At 33.7% G+C, this 22,845-nt stretch overlaps 1 pseudogene; it reads right to left on the bottom strand.

The window, feature by feature from the left end:
- Nucleotides 1-7,757: 7,757 nt before the first annotated feature.
- On the bottom strand, nt 7,758-8,076 carry LOC114091675 (small ubiquitin-related modifier 1-like; annotated as a pseudogene).
- Nucleotides 8,077-22,845: the final 14,769 nt, after the last annotated feature.

Here is a 22,845-nt window from a genome sequence, read left to right as displayed (position 1 = left end):
CACATCTGAAACACATGAAAATAATAATACATCTTGGGCCCTCAATAAAATGCAGTCATAAGGATTTCTTATACATCCACCAGAGTATGTGAGGATGGGGGAGGCACAAAGACCAATCACAAAGAAACAGTACTTTTCCTCTGGAGACCTCTGGGACATTCACCATTACTGACTGCTTGCTAAGTGTCTTGAATGGAGACAGCTGCTTTATATAGGTCAGTGGGGTAATAAGGTGCCCTCTCACCAATCTGTGAAGTAAGGATTCATTGCCTCATTGAATCAAATAGGAACCTGAGGCTCAGTGTTTATTCACAGTTAAGAATTTTTAAAATTATTATTATTATTTTATTGGCAGTTCTGGGGATGGAACCCCAGGCCTTGAGCACACTAAGCTATCTCCCTATCCTGTTTAAGAGTTTAAGTTTACACAAGCTGGATAGTGCCAGTCATAGAATGAGGCTGTCTCTATGTTCCTCTGTTATCTCCCATTTTCTCAATTTCTTTCTCTGTTGGGTGATGAGTTAATATTTATTTCTTCAGGAGCCTAAGGATGCCTAGCACTTCCTTGCATCCCTAAATGGAAAGGGCACAACCTTGTTGGAAGATATGCTCTCTCAGTAGGCAGAAAATTTCTTTACATGAGGCCATCTGTGGAAAGGGCTAAAGGGAAGGATGGAATCTTGGGTCAGCAGGGGCTCAAAGAAGACAATGGTGATATTGGTCTGAAATATACAGAGAAAGCTTTCAAAAGGAAATGGGGGCTGGGGATGTGGCTCAAGCAGTAGCGTGCTTGCCTGGCATGTGCGGGCGCTGGGTTTGATCCTCAGCACCACATAAAAATAAAATAAAGATGTTGTGTCCACTGAAAACTAAAAAATAAATATTAAAAAATTCTCTCTCTATCTCTCTTAAAAAAAAAAAAGGAAATGGACCTTGACCTAAGCCCCAGAAGATGGTCAGGATATAGAAAGAGGGAGGGAGCAACTAGCCTGTTTTGACTACAAATCCCAACCTGACATTAATTAACTTTGCCTATCTTTACAAAAGGATCAGGTAACGTCAACTTGAAATCAAAGTATCATCTGATTTTTCTCTCCCAGTCAACAAGTCCCCTTCTTGCTTCAGGGTATCTCCTTAATCTATAACTACCTTAAAACCTCATAATCTCATGTCTGAACTCTATAATAGTTCCTTCTTTAGTTTTCCTGCTTCCTTACCTACCCACTTCCATTCCAATAAATTTTGTATATTACCATCAAGTTAAACTTGACTCTCCCCCAGTTTCAACATGTTATTATCCTGCTCGAAGGCCCTGAATGGCAAGCCCATCACTTACAGAGCAAAACTTATTCTCTTAATCCTAACATTAAGCATCATCAGAATTGTGCCCCAGGACACACATTCATGTACTAGTCATGTACTTCTCTGCTTTCACTACTTGTGACCCAAGCACACTATATTTGTTTCTTATTGTCCTTACATGCCATTTTCTTCCTGCTACCTGCTCTCTTATTCTTCCCAGATCCTGGTCCTTCTCATTATTAGAGGTCTGGTATTCATCCTCTTTCATTCGTCCTTTGAAACCCCCCAGCTGGAAGTGATCTTTCTCTTCTCTGTGCCTACTGCACATAGGGTCTACACCCTCATGTGGCCTTTAACAAAGGCTACCTTGTACCCATCTCTCCTCCTCCTCTTCCTTCTTGTTGTCCCTCCCCACTCTCTCTGTAGAAAGAGTTAGCTCATCAGAAAGGTGGTCAGATGTAGCAGATCAAATGTGATCTTATCCTGCATTACAGGTCTCTATGCTGGTACATGGTGATTTACTCAGAAATCTGTCTCAGAAATAGCTGTTTACCTATTGGCTCACAGCTTAATCTGCTTTCTGAATGCACAAAAATTGGAGCAGATGGAGGTTTTTGTTTGTTTGTTTTGCTTTTTTTTTTTTTTTTTGGTACTGGGGATTGAATCCAGTAGCACTTAACAACCAAGCTACATCCCCAGCCCTTTTTATTTTTTTTTATTTTGAGACAGGGTCTCATTATGTTGTGCAGGCTAGCTTCAAATTCCCAGGCTCAAGTGATCATTCTGGCTCAACCTCCCAAGTAATTGGGACTACATACATATGACACCAAGCTGGACATGTATCTTGGGTTTACATCATCTAGATTGACTAGTAAACTTTAAGATATGAATATAGATTATTATAGTGATTCCAGACAGTAATCACACTTACGGCCCTGACCAATGCAAACAAAATATTCCATCATCCTAGGCCTAAAGTTAATCCAGTAAGTAATTGCTCAAGTATAATATCCAGAAATCAGAAATAACCAGAGGTACAAGAAAAAAGACATTATGAGTAATAAGTAGTAGAGACAACAGGCAGCACAAACAGATCCATGAGATTTGAATTACTTGATTATGACTATTAAACCATAAAGCTTAGAGTATTTGGTTATGCAAAATCTAATCTTGAAGATTTCAACAGGGAACTCAAAATCAGAAAATTTGAAAAATAAACAAAGAGAAGTTATTTTAGTAAACAACTTACAAAACTTAGCTGAAATTAGTAACTAAATAGATGGTTTAACAGGAGTTATGCAGCTTGAAATTAAAGAACTAGAAATGGTGTTCAGAAGAAACTTACCCATAAAGCTGCACAGAAAGTAAAGAAGATGAGAACTAATAGAAGGGAAGTTATGAGATGTAGAAGAAAAAAAAACATAAGATTGAACATGTTCAACTGAACTTTCATAAGAAAAAGATAAATGGAATTGTTCAGAAGCAATCTCCAAAAATATTATGGCTGAAAAATTTTCAACACAAATGAAAGATGCTGATATATAGATCCAAGAGTCCCAACATATCCCAAAGAGAAACTTACACCAAATGCACAGTACAGCAATCTTCCCTTACCTATGGTTTTGTTTTTAGTTACCTCCAGTCAATCATAATTCAAAAACATTAAATGGAATATTCCAGAAATAATAAGTTTTAGATTGCCTGCTGTTCTGAGTAGCACAATGAAATCTCAGGCTATCCTACTCCATCCCTTTCTCCAGCACATCCATGCTATATATTATATCCATCTGAGTCACTTAGTCTCATTTATCAAATCTACTGTTATGGTATCACAGTGCTGTGTTCAAGTAATCCTTATTTTACTTAATAGTGAACCCAAGGCACAAAAGTAGTGATTACTGCAATTCAGACATGCCAAAGAGAAGACATAAAGTACTTCCCTGAAGTGAAAAGGTAGGAGTTCTCAACTTAACTTAATAAGTAAAAATATCATGTGCTGGGCTAGGGTTGTGGCTCAGAGGTAGAGCGCTCACCTAGCACATGAGAGGCCCTGGGTTTGATCCTCAGCACCACCACATAAAAATAAATAAATAAAGGTATTGTGTCCAACTTCAACTAAAAAATAAGTATTTAAAAAATATCATATACTGAGGTTGCTAAGATCTATGGTAAGAATTAATCTTCTATCTATGAAATTTTGGAGAAAGAAAAAGAAATTCATGCTAGTTTTACTGTTGCACCTCAACAGCAAACATTATGGCCACTGTACATGGTAAGGTGCTTAGTTAAATTACAGAAAAAACATTAAACTATGAGGTTTGGTACTACCTACTGTGTTAGATCTGGGTTTTGGAACATGTCCTCTGAAGATGGGGGTGGGGGTACTAATGTAGTGCATTTGTAGAGAATCAAAGACAAATAGAAAATTTTAAAGTAGCCAGAAAAAATAGATTATGCCTTGAAAGAAACAAGTTAGACTGATTGCTGATTTCTCAACAGTAACAATGGCAACATGAAGAAAGTCAAATATAGGTTGTGTTTTCCAAAAAAAGTGCCATCCTAGACATTGATAACCATCAATAATACACTTCAGAAATTAAGGTGAAATAAAGACTTTTACAAATAAACAAAAAGTGAGAATGCTTGACACCAGCAGGTATGAAGTAAAGGAAATCCTAGAGAACACTTTTCAGATAAAAGGAAAATGATCTCAGATGGAAGATTGGAGAGGGAAGGGATATGAAGCAATTAAAAAAAATAAATATCTACATAAATTTAAATCAATACTTATAAAACAATAATATTATCATATTGCTAATCCATTTTGACAAACATATGAGTTAAGAGGGTGAGATTAAAAGTATTTAAAATTAATATTTGGGGAGTGTGTAAATTATAATAAATCAAAGAAGTCTCTATTCCTATTTGATAATAGTTTGTTATGAATATATTCTGAACATACTAAATTATATCTATTCATGTTTTGAGATAATCATATAGTTAGACTTTATTCTCTTAATATAATGAATTATATCAATTGATTTTCAAATGTTATTTCTATCTTTCAACTCTTGAATACTTTAACTTGTTTTCAGTATATTATTCTTTTCATAAATGGTAGAATTTTTTCTCCTATAGGATTTTTTTTATCAGCTATGTTAACAAGAAAGATTGGCCTGGATTTTTCCTTTCCCATAATGGCCTTGTTAAAGTATAAGTATTAGCATTTGATAGGCCAAGAATGCATGCTTTAAAATGATCCTAAAGAGAAAACTATCTGGGAGTGGTGATGGATGCCTGTAATCCTAGCGACTCTGGAGACTGAGGCAGGGGGATTGAAATTTCCAGGCCAGCCTCAGCAACATAGCAAGACACTGTCTCAAAAAGGACTGAACTTGGGCTGGGGTTGTGGCTCAGTGGTAGAGTGCTCACCTAGCATGCACAAGGCACTAGATTCGATCCTCAGGACCACATAAATGTAAAATAAAGATATTGTGTCTACCTAAAAAACTAAAAAATAAATAAAATTTAAAAAAAAGAAAAAAAAAGGACTGAACTTAGATTTGGGGTTGAAGTGCATGTGTGCGCACACCACACACATACACACACACACACACTCATGTACACATAATATGCTACTTGAGATTTGACATCATGCAAGTGTCTTTCTTTGTCTAAGCATCATTTTCTTCATATTATTTTAAAAATTATATTAATTATAACTTACCTTTTTCCATAGAGTTTTGAGATGATCAAGTGAATTTCATGGATAGAAAATTGTTGTAATTAATGTGGATGTTATTATTATGATAATTATGCAGCAAAACTGGATATGATTTGCATCATGTTATGAAAAAGTGCTTCACATTGGTGATCCAAAAACACTACTTTGGCAGGACATTTTCCAAACTACTTTCCCCAATAATCTGACCTGACCATTGAACTTAACATATTTCAAGTTATTCTTTAATTCAGCAAATCTTGGCTGAATGAATAAATGATGCTACCAAAAAAGGACTGGAGATGTAACTCAGTGGTAAACTGCCCCTAGGTTCAATTCCCAGCACCTATATATGAAAGAAAACTAATATGAATCATATGAGATAAACAGAAGGAACTTGATACAATGATCAATTTATACCTATTACTATCAATAATCACAGTAATGCAAATGGTCTACGTGTAACAAATTAAAAACAAAGATTTTTAGACTTGAAAAAAGCCCAACTATATGCTCCTTACAAAAGACAAACCTGAGGGACTAGTGAGGTAGCTCAGTGGTAGAGAATGTACATGCTAAGGCCCTAGGTTCAATTCTCAATACCAAAAAATAAAATTAAAAAAAAGACAAACCTGAAAGATGAAGATTCATGAAGATTGAAAGTAAATATATAGAAAAATCATAACATGGAAAGACTAATCAAAATAAAGCCATTGGAATTATATTAATAATAAAATAAACTTTAAAGCAAACAGAATTAGAAGAGTTAAGGAGTGTCACTTCATTATAATATTTAAATATTTTTATGCATTTATTAACTTGATCTCAAAACAAAATTTTTAAAATTTCCAGAATTACAAGGATAAATAAACAATTTTTCTATATTATCGTTAACACCCTTCTCTCTGTAACTGATAAAAAGACAAAAATCAGTAGGGATACAAATTAAATGAACAAAATCATGAGTAAATTTGACCTACAGTGACATTTGAAATGCTGAACAATGACAGCACTCTGCATATTTGTTTAAAATGAATGCAAATCATTTACTAAAATTGAATAGATTCTAGGTTATAAAATAAATCTTAACAAATTAAAAAAAAAACTGAAATAAGGGGATTGAGAATTTAGTTCAGTGGCAAAGCACTTGCATAGCACATGCAAGGTCCTAAGTTTGGTCCTTGGCCCCGAAAAAACCCCAATAACCCTGAAATAATATAGAGTAACTTCTTTGTCACAGTGTAATTAAGCAAGAATCAATAGTAAAAATAATTACAAAATGTTTGGAATTTGAATAACAAATTTGTGCAATGAAAAATTTTAAAATGTTTGGAGTGAAGGGTAATTAAAATTACATATCAAACATTATTTGGAAGAAAAAAGCTTGAGGACTATAACTGGATCATACCTAGAGAGATATTTATAACATGAAGTACACATATTAGAATAGAAGAAACACTGAAAATCAATGACCCAGGCAACTAGCTTCAGAATATGGAAACAGAAAACAATCTATACCAAATGAGTTAGAGGCAAGGAGACATAAATCTACAAGCAGAATTTAATGAAATAGAAAACAGACATATAATAAAATACATCAACAAAACTAAAGTTGATTATTTAGTAAATGATAATAAAAGTAATAAATACATAGTCTGACCTGTGATAAAATGAAAATGAACAAATAATAAATGGCAGGAACAAAAATTGAAGTATTTCCTCAAAACCTACAGATTTAAAAATATATTAAAAATAATTTTATGTCAATAATTTCAAATTTTAAATAAAATATATGAATTTCTAATGATATGCATCTTATAAATATTGAAACACAAATAATTAAAAATTCTTATTTATTCTTTAAATATAAAAGAAAAAAATCAAAAATTTAAAATCCTTTAAGATGTTTTCCACCAAGAAAATTTCAGACCCAGATAACTTCTGTAGTGAATACTTCCACACATACATCTTTTTAAAAGGTTTTTACAAATATTGTTTATTTTAATGAAGCTGGTACAGACAATGTCCATTTAAAACCCATATCCCAGGCCAAAAGTACAAATAAAATAAAAGGAGCAGTGTTCTGTTGTATACAGTTCTGCATGAATAACTAACTTATTAACTGCTAATGAAAATTAGAACTTTTCCAGTATCTTCTGACAAGATTTTTTTTTTTTAAATCTTAAAACGTTTTCTCTTCAGTGAAGCCATCTTTGGAGTTAGTTGTTACTCTCCCCATGTCTGTTTGTCTTGACTCCAAAGCTGATATTCCTCCTCTTTTGGTCCAGACCCTCAGATTTTAAAAGTAGCATCAGGTTAAGGAAAGGTCATTTTCCCACAGTTCAGTTCTCTGAAAAACTTCCATCTCTCACTGAAAGTCAGAGTCCAGGAGTGAAGCAGTCACATGCTAGAACTTCAGGGCCAATTGGAAAGTCATTATAGGCAGTCACATTGGTCAGTCTTATTTACCACCAAAAATCTGAAAATGTACAGTCCTGAAAAAGGTGGCCTCTCTGTAAATACGTGTAATTTTTTAAAAGGAGAGGTCAATATGAAGGGAGCTAAGGTCTGATCACCAAAAACTCAGCACAATGAAAACAAACAATAATGAATAATGAGCGCTAGAATTCAAATTACCAGATGTTTTAAAGAGATGGGTGCCAGTTTTCAATTCCATTTGAACACCATATTACAAAATAACTATTTTTTTAAATAAAAAATGATTAAGGGAAAATTAAAAAATAAAAGAATATCTAAACAGTTGAATGGTTTGTTCCTGATAAACTTCAATCACATCTTCTTCCTCCATTTCCAGTTCTTTTGGAGTATGATTATCAGCAATTCTCTGACCTTCAAATAGAAACCCGAGTGAATTCATTGGAACTCCCTGTCTTTGACAGTATGATTCTTTGAGTTTCTTGAGATGTGTTGTCATTTTTCACTTTGAAGTGAATCTCACTGCTATCCTGTCCAATTACTTTGTATTTAATTCATTCTCCTTCTTTCTTATCCCCCAAATCCTCAGTTGAAGGTTTTGCCTCCTGATCCCACATGGTGACTGTGGCTTCACCTGGGGGTCTCCGCACAGCAGCTGCTTTGGGTAGGTAGAACCTGGCTCCGGGGTTTACAATCCTTCCACACATACATCTAAGGAAGAAAATAGTATCCATCTAAAAGAGTCTTTCAGATAATTATAGAAGAGGAAATACTCTGAATGCCATTTAAGAGTACAGTATAACCTTAATATCAAAACCTAACAAGGCTATTATGGGAAAGGAAAAACCCAGGCCAATCTTTCTTGTTAACATAGCTGAAAAAAAATCCTATATGAGAAAAAATTCTACCATATATGAAAAGAATAATATACTACAAACAAGTTAAAGTATTCAGGAGTTGAAAGATAGATATAAAATTTGAAAATCAATTGATATAATTCATTATATTAAGAGAATAAAGTCTATATGGTTATCTCAAAACATGAATAGATATAATTTACTAATATTCAGCATGAATTCATAATATAAAACATTATCAAATAGGAATAGAGACTTCCTTGATTTATTAAAATAAATTTGTAAAACACACATAGAAAACATCAAATTCAATGGTGAGAATTGAAATATTTCTCTTTGAAATTAAGAATAAGACAAGGAAGCCCTAGATCTTTTCAAAATATTACTGCAAGTCATAGAAAGTCAAAGAAAAGAAATCAAAACAGAGGAAAGGAAGTATTGGAAAGTCCCACACAGACAAGATGATTTTGTAATTTAGGAAATCTAAAAGAATCTATATGTATATTTTACAATGAATGAGTTTAAGTGCTCAGGATACAACAATATACAAAATTTCAATTTCATTTTTAAAAAAATAGCTTGAGATATAATTCACAACTCACAAAGTCCACCATTTTAAGATGTGCAATTCCATAGTTTTTAGTATATCCATAAGATTGTGCAATCAACACCACTATCTAATTTTAGAACATTTTTTTTCTCTCCAGGAAAAGAAGTTCTGTAGCGCTTAACAGTGAAACCCCATTTCCTCCCCATCAGGCTCTAGCAACTACTAATGTACTTTCTATCTCTTGGATTTGCCTTGCTGGACATTTGGTATAAATGGAGCATATAACAATTTTTTTAAAAAAGCAAATATTAGTTTTATCAGCACCAATCTCCAAATGACAGTATTCAAATATTTGCTTATAGAACACAGGTGCTGAAGGGAAAATATAATTCGTGACACAGAAACCATATTCTACAGTTAATTTAGAAAAAATGTAAGCATTATGTATTCATTATTATGGTCACTGGAACAATCTGAATGAGATCCTGGCTCTGCCATGTAATAATGATTTGACCTTGAACAAGGTGCCTAAAGTCTTTCTGCACCTCAGTTCCCTCAATTTATAATGAAAACAATAACATAATCTATCTCATAGGATTATTACAAAAATTGACACATTTAGGTCATTAGAGAGTGCCAACAGGAAATATTAGCTATTTTTCAATGCTCCATAACCTATACATTGCATGGCCAATGCCAATATCTAATAATTAAGTATAACACAATCCAATCAGGGGATAAAAAAGGATTAGTTTGTTTTCAAATAATTGGAAAAAGTAAAAAGGAGACTACAAAACTAATTTCAACAGAATCTATTCTTTCTTCTTTAAGAGTCATTGAATACTTAAATACTCTTTCTGTCTTTTAAATTTTAATTGTCATATTATTATTGTACAAATTTGTAGGACACAAAGCAATGCTTTGAAAATATGTATGCACTATTTGGTCAGTGTATTTAGCATATTCATCACCTCAAATGGGACAAACAGAGAAAGAAATCAAATCTTATCACTCAAGAAAACCACCAAAACACAAAAATGGGGAAGAAAAGAATAAAGGATATACAAAATAATCAGAAAATAATTAACAAAATTACAGGAGTAAATTCTTTTTTAAAATTTGTGCTTATTAGTTATACATGACAGTAGAATGTATTTTGACACATTATACATATATGGAGTATAACTTCCCATTCTTCTGGTTGTACATGATGTGGAATTACATGGGTCACATATTCATATATGCACATAGGAAAGTAATATCCAATTCATTCTACTATCTTTCCTATTCCCATTCCCCTTCCTTCCCTTAATTCTCCTTTGTCTAATCCAAAGTACTTCTATTCTTTCCTACTCCCCTTATTGTGAGTTAGCATCCACATATGAGAGAGAACATTCAGCCTTTGTGTTTTAGGGACCGGCTTAGTTCACTTAGCATGATAGTCTCCAGTTTATCCCTTTACTGGCAAATGCCATAATTTTGTTCTTTTTAAAATATTTTTAGTTGTAGTTGGACACAATACCTTTATTTCACTTATTTATTTTTATGTGGTGCTGAGGATCCAACCCAGGGTCTTGCACGTGCGAGGCGAGTGCTCTACCACTGAGCCACAACCCCAGCCCAATTTTATTCTTCTCTATGGCTGAGTAATATTTCATTGTGTGTATATACCACACTTTCTTTATCCATTCATCTGTTGAAGTGCACCTAGGCTGGTTCAATAATTTAGCTATTGTGAATTGAGCTGCTATAAACATTGATGTGTCTATGTCACTGTGTTATGCTGATTTTATGTCCTTTGGGTATAAACCTAGGAGTGGGATAACTGGGTCAAATGGTGCTTCCATTCCAAGTTTTCTGAGGAAACTCCATACTGCTTTCCATAGTGGTTGCACCAATTTGCAGTCCCACCAGCAATATATGAGTGTTGCTTTTCCTACACATCCTTGCCAACATTTAATGTTACTTGTATTATTGATAATTGCCATTCTGACTGGAGTAAGATGAAATCTCAGTGTAGTTTTAATTTGCGTTTCTCTAATTGACTAGAGATGTTGAACATTTTTTCATATATGTGTTGGCCAATCATATTTTTCCTTCTATAAAGTGCTTGTTCAGTTCCTTTCCTCATTTATTGATTGGGTTATTTGTGGGGTTTTTTTGGTGTTAATGTTTTGAGTTTTTTGTATATCCTAGAGATTAATGCTCTGAGGTGTGGGTGGCAAAAATTTTCTTCCATTCTCTAGGTTCTCTCTTCACAAGAGTTAGTTCTTACACGAAAATAATATCCTTGAATGTAAAAAGGAATTAAATCCCCTAATTAAAAGATAGATGAGTGGATATAAAAAAAAGAAGAAGAAAACAAGGACCCAATTATTTGCTGCCTATAAGAAACTCATTTCACTGTTACACACACAAATAGACTGAAAGCAAATAGATGGAAATAGATATTCTATGCCAACAGACACCAAATGTGAGCAGGAGTGGCTATACTTACAACAGATGAAATAGACTTTAGGTCAAAAATTGTAAAAGAGACAAAAGAGAAATGAAAAAGAGAGAAATTCATCCAGACAATATAGCCATTGTTAAATATATATGTGCCCAACACTGGAGCACCCAAATACACAAAGCAATATTATTAGATCTACAAGGAGAGTTAGATTCTAATACAATAAAATTTAGGGACTTTAACACCCCAGTTTCAACAATGAACAGATCATCCGGGCAGAAAATCAACCGAAAAAAATTTAAATTAAATCATATCTAGCAGACATTTACAGAACACTTCATTCCACAGCTACAGAATATGTATTCTTTTCATTAGTACAAGGAAAATTCTCCAGGATAGACCAATTGCAGTTCTTTTTTTATTTATAACAATTGCAGTTCTTAATCAGCAAAATAATTGCAAAATAGAATTTTTAAATCCAGTACATGATATTCAAAACTTATATGGTAAAAAACATTACTGAGAAAAATGGAATGCCTAACTAAATGGAAGATATACCATAGTCATGGACTGGATAACTCAATATTAAGAAAATGGCATTTTCTATTAACTAACTAATCATATGTTTAATTCGATCCTAAATAAAACTCTTCCTTCCTACTCTCCTTTAATCCTTTCTGCCTTTCATGGACCTTAATAAGCTGTTTCTAAAGTATATATAAAAATGCAAAAAGTTAAGAATAGACTAAACATTATTGAAAAAAACTAATTTGGAAAGATTTTGTTCATCAAATATGAATACTAATATAAAGTCTAAATATCAATACATATTATTAAGTCCTAGTAATTTAGTGTGATGTTAATTCAAGGATAGCCAAAGAGACCAATGGAATCGAATAGATACCATAGAATAGAATGGAATAGAAACATATTCATGCATTATGGATCTTTGATTTATAATAAAATTGGGGAAGAGGATAACTATTTAACAAATAATGCTGAGTAAACTATATGCTCATGTGGAAAATATAAATCTTGACTCCTGCCTCACATCACAGTGTAGTTAATATTATGTAATATTATGTGTTAACTTGACTGGGCTATAGGGTGCTCAGACGTTTATGCAAACATTATTTTGAGGTGTTCTGGATAAGATTAGTATTCGAATAATTAAAATAGATTGCCTTCTTTAATGTGGGTGAGTCTCAGCCAATCAATTAAAGACCTGAACAGAATACAAAACTTGAGTTAGAGAGGTCTTCTCTTGATTAATTGCTTGAGCTGAGAACTTACACCATGGCTTTCCTGTATCTCTAGCTTTCTGAATGTAAATCTTTAGAGAGAGAACACCAATACAATACACAGAAACCCACTTCTGGTCAATTGTACATGAATCTCTAGAAAAAAATATAACAATCTTCATAATTATGAAGTAGGAAGAGACTTTTTAAATTGGACACAAATGTGTTGATTATAACAGAAAAAAATGAGAACTCTGATTAGGCTGAGGTAAGATTTTCCATTAGTCAAATGACACCATTGAGAGAGTAAAAAAAATATGCTACAGAGTGGGTGAACTATTTGCAATATATTTCACTGACAAAGAGCTCAGATATAAAATATATACATTAAAAACTGCTATAAAGCAATGTGGAAACATATAAAAGCCAATAATGGGACAAAAACCATATGAGAATAATATAATCACTAAGGATATCCAGCCAGACATGGTGGTGCACACCAGAATCCCAGTTACTCTGTAGGCTGAGGCAGGAGGATCACAGTTCAAGGCCAGCCTGGGCAACCTAGTGAGATCCTGTCTTAAAACCAAAAATAAAAAGGAGCCGGACTCCGTGGCACATGCCTGTAATCCCAGCAGCTCAAGAGGCTGAGATAGGAGGATCACAAGTTTAAAGCCAGCCTCAGCAATGGCAAAGCCTTAAGCAACTCAATGAGACCCTGTCTCTAAATAAAATACAAAATAGGGCTGGGGATGTGGTTCAGTGGTTGAGTGCCCCTGGGTTCAATTCCTGGTACTAGAAAAAAAAGTACTGGGGGATGTAGCTCAGTGGTAGAGCACCCCACTATCCCCCCATCCCCACAAATGAAGGTACTGGGCTGGGTTTGTGGCTCAGTGATAGAGTGCTTCCTAGCACATGTGAAACACTGGGTTTGATCCTCAGCACCACATAAAATAAATAAATAAAGTAAAGGTATTGTGTCCATCTGCAACTAAAAAAATTGAAAAATGAAGATACTCAAATCATCAAAAATATATGAAAATGTGTTCAACTTCATTATTTATCAATGAAATTAAAATAACAAGTGATGATGAGAATATAGAAAAGTGAGAATTCGTTACTGCTGATAAGAGTGTAAATTGATACAAGCACTTTGGAAAAGTTTGATGTCATCTATTAAAGTTGAATATGTAACTCCACTCATAAATAGCTTCCTAACAGAAATATGCACACACATAAACCAAGATACATAAATGACAATGTACATGTCATCATTATTTATAAAATTTAAAACTGGAAATAACCCAAATGTCCATAAAGAGTAAAATAATAGTATAAACTGTGTTATTTTTACTAACAGTACACTACACATCAATGAAAAATAACATAATATTTTAACATAAACATGGATTAATATCATAAGCGTAGTGTTTTAGCTTGGGCTGCTATAATAAAATACCTGGACTGAGTGGCTTATAAACAACCAAAATTAATTTCTCATAGTTTTTGAAGCTGGGAAATGCAAGATCAGAGGCTAACAGGTTTGATACCTGGTGAGAACATACTTCCTTATAAATGACACTCTTTTTACTGTAACCTTATGTGTCAGAAGTTTAAGGGATCTCTCTGGGGTCCTTTTTTAATATAAGGGCACTAATCTCATTCATGGAGGCTATGTTCTCATGACCTAATCACCCTCCAAAGGCCTCTGTCTCCCAACACTATCACCTTGGAAATTAGGAGTTCAGCATATGAATTTGGAGAGGGCATAAAGATTTGGTCCAATTCACATGCTATTTAATAAAATATGCCAGCCATAAAAATATGTGCTACATAATTCCAATTATATGAAGTTAAACAATTGATAAAACTAAACTATACTGCCTAAGTCATAAAATATAAAGAAAATTAATGATTAACACAAAATTCAATATCATTATTATCTCTAGTGGGGAGGGAAGTTGGAATGATTGAGAGAGGATATCAGTAGTATCTCTGGGGTGTTAATGTTATTTTATTTCTTGATATGAGTGGTTGTAATCCAGGTTTTCATTATGTAATAAATAATTTAGCTCTATATTTTATGTATATGTGTGACTTTGAATGTGTGCCTTCATGATAAAATGTAAAATTGCAGAACTATGAGGAGAAATAAATCCACAACCATCATGAGATATTAACATATGTCTATCAATAATTGATAGAACAAAGCTGGATGTAATAGTTCACATCTATATCTAGGGAAGCTGAGGCAGGAAGGTTGCATGTTCATAGTTAGTCTGAGCAAATTAGCAGGACGTTGTCTCAAAAATAATATTAAAAATGGATGGGGGTGTTGGGGTTGTGGTTCAGTAGTAGAGCACTTGCCTAGCATGTGTGAGGCACTGGGTTTGATTCTCAGCACCACATAAATAAATGAATGAAAATAAAGGTCCATCAATATGTAAAAAAAAAACAATTGATGGGGATGTAGCTCAGTAGCAAGGCACTTGCCTAGAATGTGCAAGGCCCTGGCCTCAATCCCCAGTACCACCCAAAACAAAATAAAACAAGCAGATAGAAAAATCTGAAATGATAAAGATTGAAGCAATTCAAGTACTAAACTCTCCTAAGGACATACATAGAACAATGTAGAAATAGTATTGGAACTTGGTTTGACTCAATAATCCATGATATTAGACAGCTTGATTGCTATTCTTTCTATGTGCATTACTATCTTTCTTATATCTGCATTACCAGTTTATGAGTTGTGTACTTGGTGGTGGGGAAGAGTCAGCTACTTTGGGCTCCATTTTGAAGGGAAAAAAGACACAGTTGGTACTGAAACCCATATCTGTGGCCTCCAAGGTATTCCTGGTACACTTGAAGATAAGCCTGTATAATTCAAGAGGGTGTTGTCCCTGTACCTCAAAGCTTTCTTTATAACAAATGTGTACCCTCTAAGGGAATGATTTTTATGAGAGCCTTTTCTTGGAGCTGTGGTGGACTGTTAGTTACCCCAATCCATTGCCCTCTGACTTTCTGTATCATCTAAAATGAAATTAGGATATGTTTTAAAAAAAAGCCTTGTGAAGGTCTTTAACTTGTGTTAAAGAAATAAGTCCATTAAGATGGAAGTTTAATTGGAAGTATATAGAATACCCCCCTTATCTCTTCTCTTACCACCATATTATCAAGGGTCTAGTGTAATAATATTAATTACAATGGAAAAAGCTGCAAATGACTCAGACTCTCTCTGAAGACTACTTAGGAAAGTCCAAAGTCAAGAAGGGAAACAAGAACACTGAAAAATCTAACACCTATAACAACAGCAAAAAGGAATCAAAACCCAACTCCTAGCCAGATTAACATAAATCCTTCCACTAGAGGCCTATTTACCTCAGTTCCTATTATCTGATATGACACATCTGATTTTAATGACAAAATAATAAAACACTACAAAAGATAAGACAAAAAGATCTGAAGGGATAAAGCAACATGAGAACCAGACTCACATATGATACAGTGTTTGAAATTATAAGTCAAAGAATTTAAAATAATTCGTGCACTAATGAAAAAAGCAGACAACGTAAAAGAATAGATAGGCAATATAGCCAGAGAGATGAAAACTCCAATAAAGACTCCAAAGAAAAATCTAGCTATAGAAATCATGAGATTTCTAGAAGAAAAGAGTAGAGTGAAATATTTAAAGAGTTGAAAGAAAATAAACCAACCTAAAATTCTATATCTGGCAAAATATCCTTCAAAAGTGAAGAGGAAATAAAGATTTCCTCAGCCAAACAAAAACTGATAAAATTCAATACCAACAAAGTTGCCCTTCAAGAAATGTTAAAATTTTTTTTCTTTGGGCAGAAGAAAAAGAATATTGGTCAATGATTAGATGCACATAAAGAATGGAAGAGTACTGGAAACGGAGTAAATGAAAGCAAAGTAACATTTTGTTATTCTTATTCTTAATTGATATAAAAGATAACTGTCTAAAGAAATAATAGCAACAATGAATTGAGTGATTATAGAGTATGAAAAGAATGACATGACAAGTACTCTATATTAAGTCAACTGAACTACAAGCAGATTAAACAGAAGAGTATTATTAGAGAAATCACTAAAACATTTTTTAAAGGAATAAAATTGAGATATCAAGAGAGGAGACAAAACAGAATCATGGCAAATACTGGACACAATGGCACAATCCTGTAACCCCAGTGGCTTGGGAGGCTGAGGAAGGAGAATCATGAGTTTAAAGCTAGCCTCAACAAAAGCAAGGTGCTAGGCAATTCAGTGAGATTCTGTCTCTAAATAAAATATAAAATTGGGCTGGATGGGAATCAACTTAATGAAAGAGGTGAAATATCTATACAATGAAAACTACAGAACCCTAAAGACAGAAATCAAAGAAGACCTTAGAAGATGGAAAGATCTACCTTACTCTTGGATGGGCAGAATTAATATTATCAAAATGAACATAGTACCAAAAACACTGTACAGATTTAATGCAATTCCCATCAAAATCCCAATGGCATTTCTCATAGAAATAGGAAAAAGTAATCATGAAATTTATCTGGAAAAATAAGAGACCCAGAATAGCTAGAACAATCCTTAGCAGGAAGAGTGAAGCAGGTGGCATCAGTGTACCAGACCTTAAACTATACTACAGAGCAATAGTAACAAAACCAGCATGGTATTGGCACCAAAACAGACTGGTAGACCAATAGTACAGAATAGAGGACACAGAGACTAACCCACAAAATTACAGTTATCTTACATTAGACAAAGGTGCCAAAAACATACATTGGAGAAAAGATAGCCTCTTCAACAAATGGTGCTGGGAAAACTGGAAATCCATATGCAACAAAATGAAATTAAACTCATATCTCTTACCATGCACAAAACTCAAAGTAGACAAAGGACCTAGGAATTAAACCAGAGACCCTTCATCTAATAGAAGAAAAAGTAGGCCCTAATCTCCATCATGTGGGATTAGGCCCCAACTTCCTTAACAAGACTCCTGTGGAGCAAGAATTAAAATCAAGAATCAATAAATGGGATGGACTCAAACTAAAAAGTTTCTTCTCAGCAAAAGAAACAATCTGTGAGGTGAATAGAGAGCCTAGATTTGGGGAGCAAATCTTTACCCCTCACACATAAGATAGAGCACTAATCTCTAGGGTATATAAAGAACTCAAAAAGCTAAACACCAAAAACAAAAACAAACCACATAACCTAAACAATAAATGGGCCAAAGACCTGAACAGCTGAACAGACACTTCTCAGAAGAGGATATACAATCAATCAGCAAATAGATGAAAAAAATGTTCATCATCTTGGGGCTGGAGCTGTGGCTCAGCGGTAGAGTGCTTGCCTAGCACATGTGAGGCGCTGGATTTGATTCTCAGCACCACATAAAAAAATAAATGAGTAAATAAAATAAAGGTATCTTGTTCAACTACAAATAAACATATTTTGAAAATGTTTATCATCTCTAGCAATTAGAGAAATGCAAATCAAAACTACTCTAAGATTTCATCTTACTCCTGTCAGAATGGCAGCTATTAAGAACACAAACAACAGTAAGTGTTGCCAAGGATGTGGGGAAAAAGATACATTCATACATTGCTGGTGGGACTGCAAATTTGTGTAGCCAATATGGAAAGCAGTATGGAGATTCCTTGGAAAACTGGGAATGGAACCACCCTTTGACCCAGCTATCCCTATCCTCGGTCTATACCCACAGGACTTAAAAACAGCATACTACAGGGACACAGCCACATCAATCTTTATAGCAGCACAATTCACAATAGCTAAACTGTGGAACAAACCTAGACGCCCTTCAGTAGATGAATGGATAAAAAAAATGTGGCATACATACACAATGGAATATTACTCAGCAATAAAAGAGAATAAAATCATGGCATTTGCAGGTAAATGGATGGCATTGGAGAAGATAATCCTAAGTGAAGTTAGTCAATCCCAAAAAAACAAATGCTGAATGTTTTCTCTGATGTAAGGAGGCTGATTCATAGTGGGGTACGGATGGGGGGCATAGGAGGAATAGACGAACTCTAGATAGGGCAGAGGGGTGGGAGGGGAAGAGAGAGGGTATGGGGTTAGAAATGATGGTAGAATGTGATGGACATCACTATCCAAAATACATGTATGAAGACACATATTGGTGTGAATATACTTTATATACAACCAGAGATATGAAAAAATGTACTCTATATGTGCAATATGAATTATAATGCATTCCACTGTCATATATTAAAAAAACAATAAAAAATAAATAAATTAACAAATAAAATATTTTTAAAAATTGGGCTGGGGATGTGGCTGAATGGTCAAGTGCCCCTGAGTTCAATCCCAGGTACTCCAAAAAATAAATTAAAACCAGAGAAGATAAATGAAGAAATGTCTGGTAACAGAAAACATTTATAAACATGGTTGATATTAATCCAGATATATTAAGAATCACTTTCAATGAGAATGTCTAGATATACAAATTAAAACCAGAAATAGTCAATGTAGATAAAAAATAAACAAGACCCAAGGGCTGGTGTGGTGTGTAGCTCACTGGTAATAAAGCACATTCCTAATATGTTCAAGGCTCTGGATTTGATCACAGTACTAAAAACAAATAGCAACAAGTTGTCTATAAGAAGCCCACTTTAAATATAATACCTTGGGAGGTTAAACATAAAGTAATGGAGAAAGATATATCATACTATACCATTCAAAAGAAAACTGGAGTACCTATATAATATTTGAATGAGAAGATATCAGAACAAAAAATATTAGGGTTAAAAAGGGACACTACATAATGGGATTAATTCTCCAACAACACATCATAATCCCAAACATGTATACACTTAACAGAGTATCAAAATATGTGAAGCAAAACCTGATACAACTGAAAAGATATACACAAATCCATTATTAGAGTAGACAACTTCAACACCCCCCTGTCAGTAGCTGATAGATTAAGTAGGCAGAAAATCAATAAGGATATAGTTGATCTGAACAACACTATCAATCAACTTGATCTAATTGACCCTTGGCCTCATTTATAGGATATTCCATCCAACAGAAGAATACTATTCCCCCACCAAGCTTACATAGAACATTTGCCACCAAGAGAGACCATGTTCTAGGCCCTAAAATACACCATAAGAAATTAAAAAGAAAGGAAATCAAGAAAGTATGCTCTCAATGTTACTAAAAATCAGTAACATTTAATGTCTGAAAATGAAACAAACTTCTTCATAGTATGAGTGAAAGAATTCCCAAGAGAAATGTAAATGCATTCTGAACTAAATTAAAACATATCAAATTTGTGGGATATAACAAAAGCAGTGCTTACAGGATAATTTCTAGCTTAAATGGATATACAAGAAAAGAAGAAGGATCTAAAATCAATAACCAAAGCTTTCACCTCAGGAAAGTAGAGTTCGAAGAGTAATATAAGATATAATGACAATTAGAGAAATCAATGAAATTGCAAATAGAAAAACAATAGAGGAAAGCAATGAAACAAAAAACTCGTTCTTTAGAAAGATTAGTAAAATCGATACATCTCTTCCCAGGCAATCCAAGAAAAAAGAAGACAATCTAAATAACTATATCAGAAAGAAAAATTTGGGGTTATCACTACTGATTCCATGGACATTAAGAGGATAATGAAGGAATACTATGAACAATTCTATGCTTATACATTTGTTAACACATATTAAGTTCACCAATTCCTTGAAAGACACAGATTACCAAAACTCACAAAAGGATAAGTAAACCACCTGAATAGACTATTATCTATTAAATAAATTTAATCAATAATTAATAACCTTCCAAAATAGAAATTGCTGGGACCATAAGTTTCAACAATGAAACCTACCAAACATTTAAGAATTAAATAATACCAATTCTTCACAATTTCTTACATAAAATAGGAGCAGAAAGAGCCATTCTTTGAGGCAAGCATTTCTTTAATTCCCAAGCCAGATAAAACATTACAAAAAAGGAAAACTACAGATGAATCTGTCTCATGAAAACAGATGCAAAATCCTCAACAAAATACTGACAACTCAAATGTATAAGAATTATGCTAGGCATTTGGAAATCAAACAATATGATCATAGAATAAAAGATGAAAAAGATATGACCACATCACTTGATGAAGACAAAGCATTTGACAAAATTCAATACAGATTCATGATAATAACACTCAACAAAATAGAATTAGAAAGGAGGTTCCTCAATGTGATAAAAACATCTCCAAAAAACTATGTCTAACATCAAAATTAATGGTGAGAAAGTGATGCTCTTCAACTTAAAATTAGGTATAAGGGAGGCATTGGTGTCCTTTTTCATTGCTCCAATTAAACATAATACTGTAATTCCTAGCTAGTGTAATCAGAAAATTGGAAATAAAACATATATAAATAGATCAGAAGGAAATAGAACTGTTTCTATGAAGATGATGGGAAATGCCAAAGAACTGACAAACCCCCGGCTTCAAGTTTCCAGGATAAAGGTTAATACACAAGTCAATTGCTTTCCTATATACTAGCCAAAAAAAAAAAAAAAAACAGTTGGAATTTGAAATTTTAAAATACCGTTTATGAGTGTGGGGCTCACATCTGTAATCACAGCTGCTTAGGAAGCTGAGGTGGGAAGATCCCAAATTTGAGGTCAGACTGGGCAACTTGGAAAAATCCTGCCTCAAAATATTAAAAAATAAAAGGGCTGGGATGTATATTTCAGTAGAGATTTCCTAGGATATCTGAGGCCCTGGGTTCAATCCCCAATACTGCAATGAACAAATAAAGATCATTTATAATAGGAACCCCCAAATGTAGAATATGACAAAAGAATCTAAACGTTTTACAAATGTATGCAACAATCTCACTGAAAGGAATTGGGGAATAATGTACTGACATGTAAATTTGGAAATGAGTAGCATCTGTAAGACTAAAGGCAAAAGAAACAATACATAACATTTTATTCTGGGTGGTAAAGTTGTTTCCACAAGGGAAACAATTTGGAAACTGTTATGCATGAATACTGAAATTGAATAATTAAAAAAAAACATGATGGAGAGTAGGAGACAGGTTTCTTTAACTGGAAGGTTAAAGATAAAGGAGCTTAGTACGATCCATGTAGTAATGGATTGATGTAGAAATACCATTATAAACTTATATTTAGATTTATATAAACACAGATGGTTATATAGAGAAATATTTTAAATTTTCTGTGTAAACATAAAGGTATACACACACACACACACACACACACACATATGGGTTACTATATACATATAAATTTGCTTGTTCTGTTAACAGAAACAGCCTAGAAGCAATGATATCCCTACAGCAATGGTTATGCCAAACACTCATACCTTGCTTTTATTTTTCTTCTGTAATGGGGATTGAACCCAGGGGTACTTTATCACTGAATTACATCCCCAGTTCTTGCTATTCTTTATCTTGAGATGGGGGAGTCTCCTTAAGTTGTCCAGGCTGGCCTTGAACTTGTGATTCTCCTGCCTCAGCCTTCTGAGTAGCTGGGATTACAAGCATGCATCATTGTGCCTAGTTTAGATCTTGCTTTTAAAATTCCATTCTCCAACAAAAGTTACCAGGGCTTCTTGAAGAAATGGCTGATTCCAGGAACAGGGCAGAAAATATGCAAGATAAGGCTGGAACATCTTTTAGTGCCAGAAAGTACTAAAAACAAAAACCCCACACAATACAATGATGGAATATGTCAAATGAATACAGGAGCCAACTGATAAAGCTCCCAATTGTCAAAGCAGGAACTATTTGAGCAACAAAATGTGAAATAGTACTGCATTATAATTCAAATGATACAATAAATATTTATGCATCTATATTGATATAAATAAACTGAATAGATAAATAAAGGAGTGTAAAATATCCTATGTGTTAGAATTAGACATGATTTTTGTAGCTACTATTATCAAGGAGGTGGAGCATAGTGTGTGCTGCCAATAGTGACTATTCCAAAGAGTAGTTTGGAAAGGGAGAAATGATATAGCAACTTTTCCAAGGAGAAAACTGACAAGTACTACCTCAGCCAGGTGAACAAGTTTAACATCAACAATGGTAAATAATATTGAATAATTTGTACCCTTTATATGATGGAATGAGAATGACATTTTTACCTTTGTGATTTTTTCCCCCAAACATGTAACACCTGTATAACCACAAGAAGAAAATAAAGCAAATCCAACCTGTGGGACATTGAATACATGATCATTGTTCTCAAAAGTGTGA

The sequence above is a fragment of the Marmota flaviventris genome, chromosome X (assembly GCF_047511675.1).
Source record: "Marmota flaviventris isolate mMarFla1 chromosome X, mMarFla1.hap1, whole genome shotgun sequence".
NCBI lineage: Eukaryota > Metazoa > Chordata > Mammalia > Rodentia > Sciuridae > Marmota > Marmota flaviventris.
Note: the sequence above shows the minus strand (reverse complement) of the source record. Positions and strands in the feature narration are given on the sequence as shown.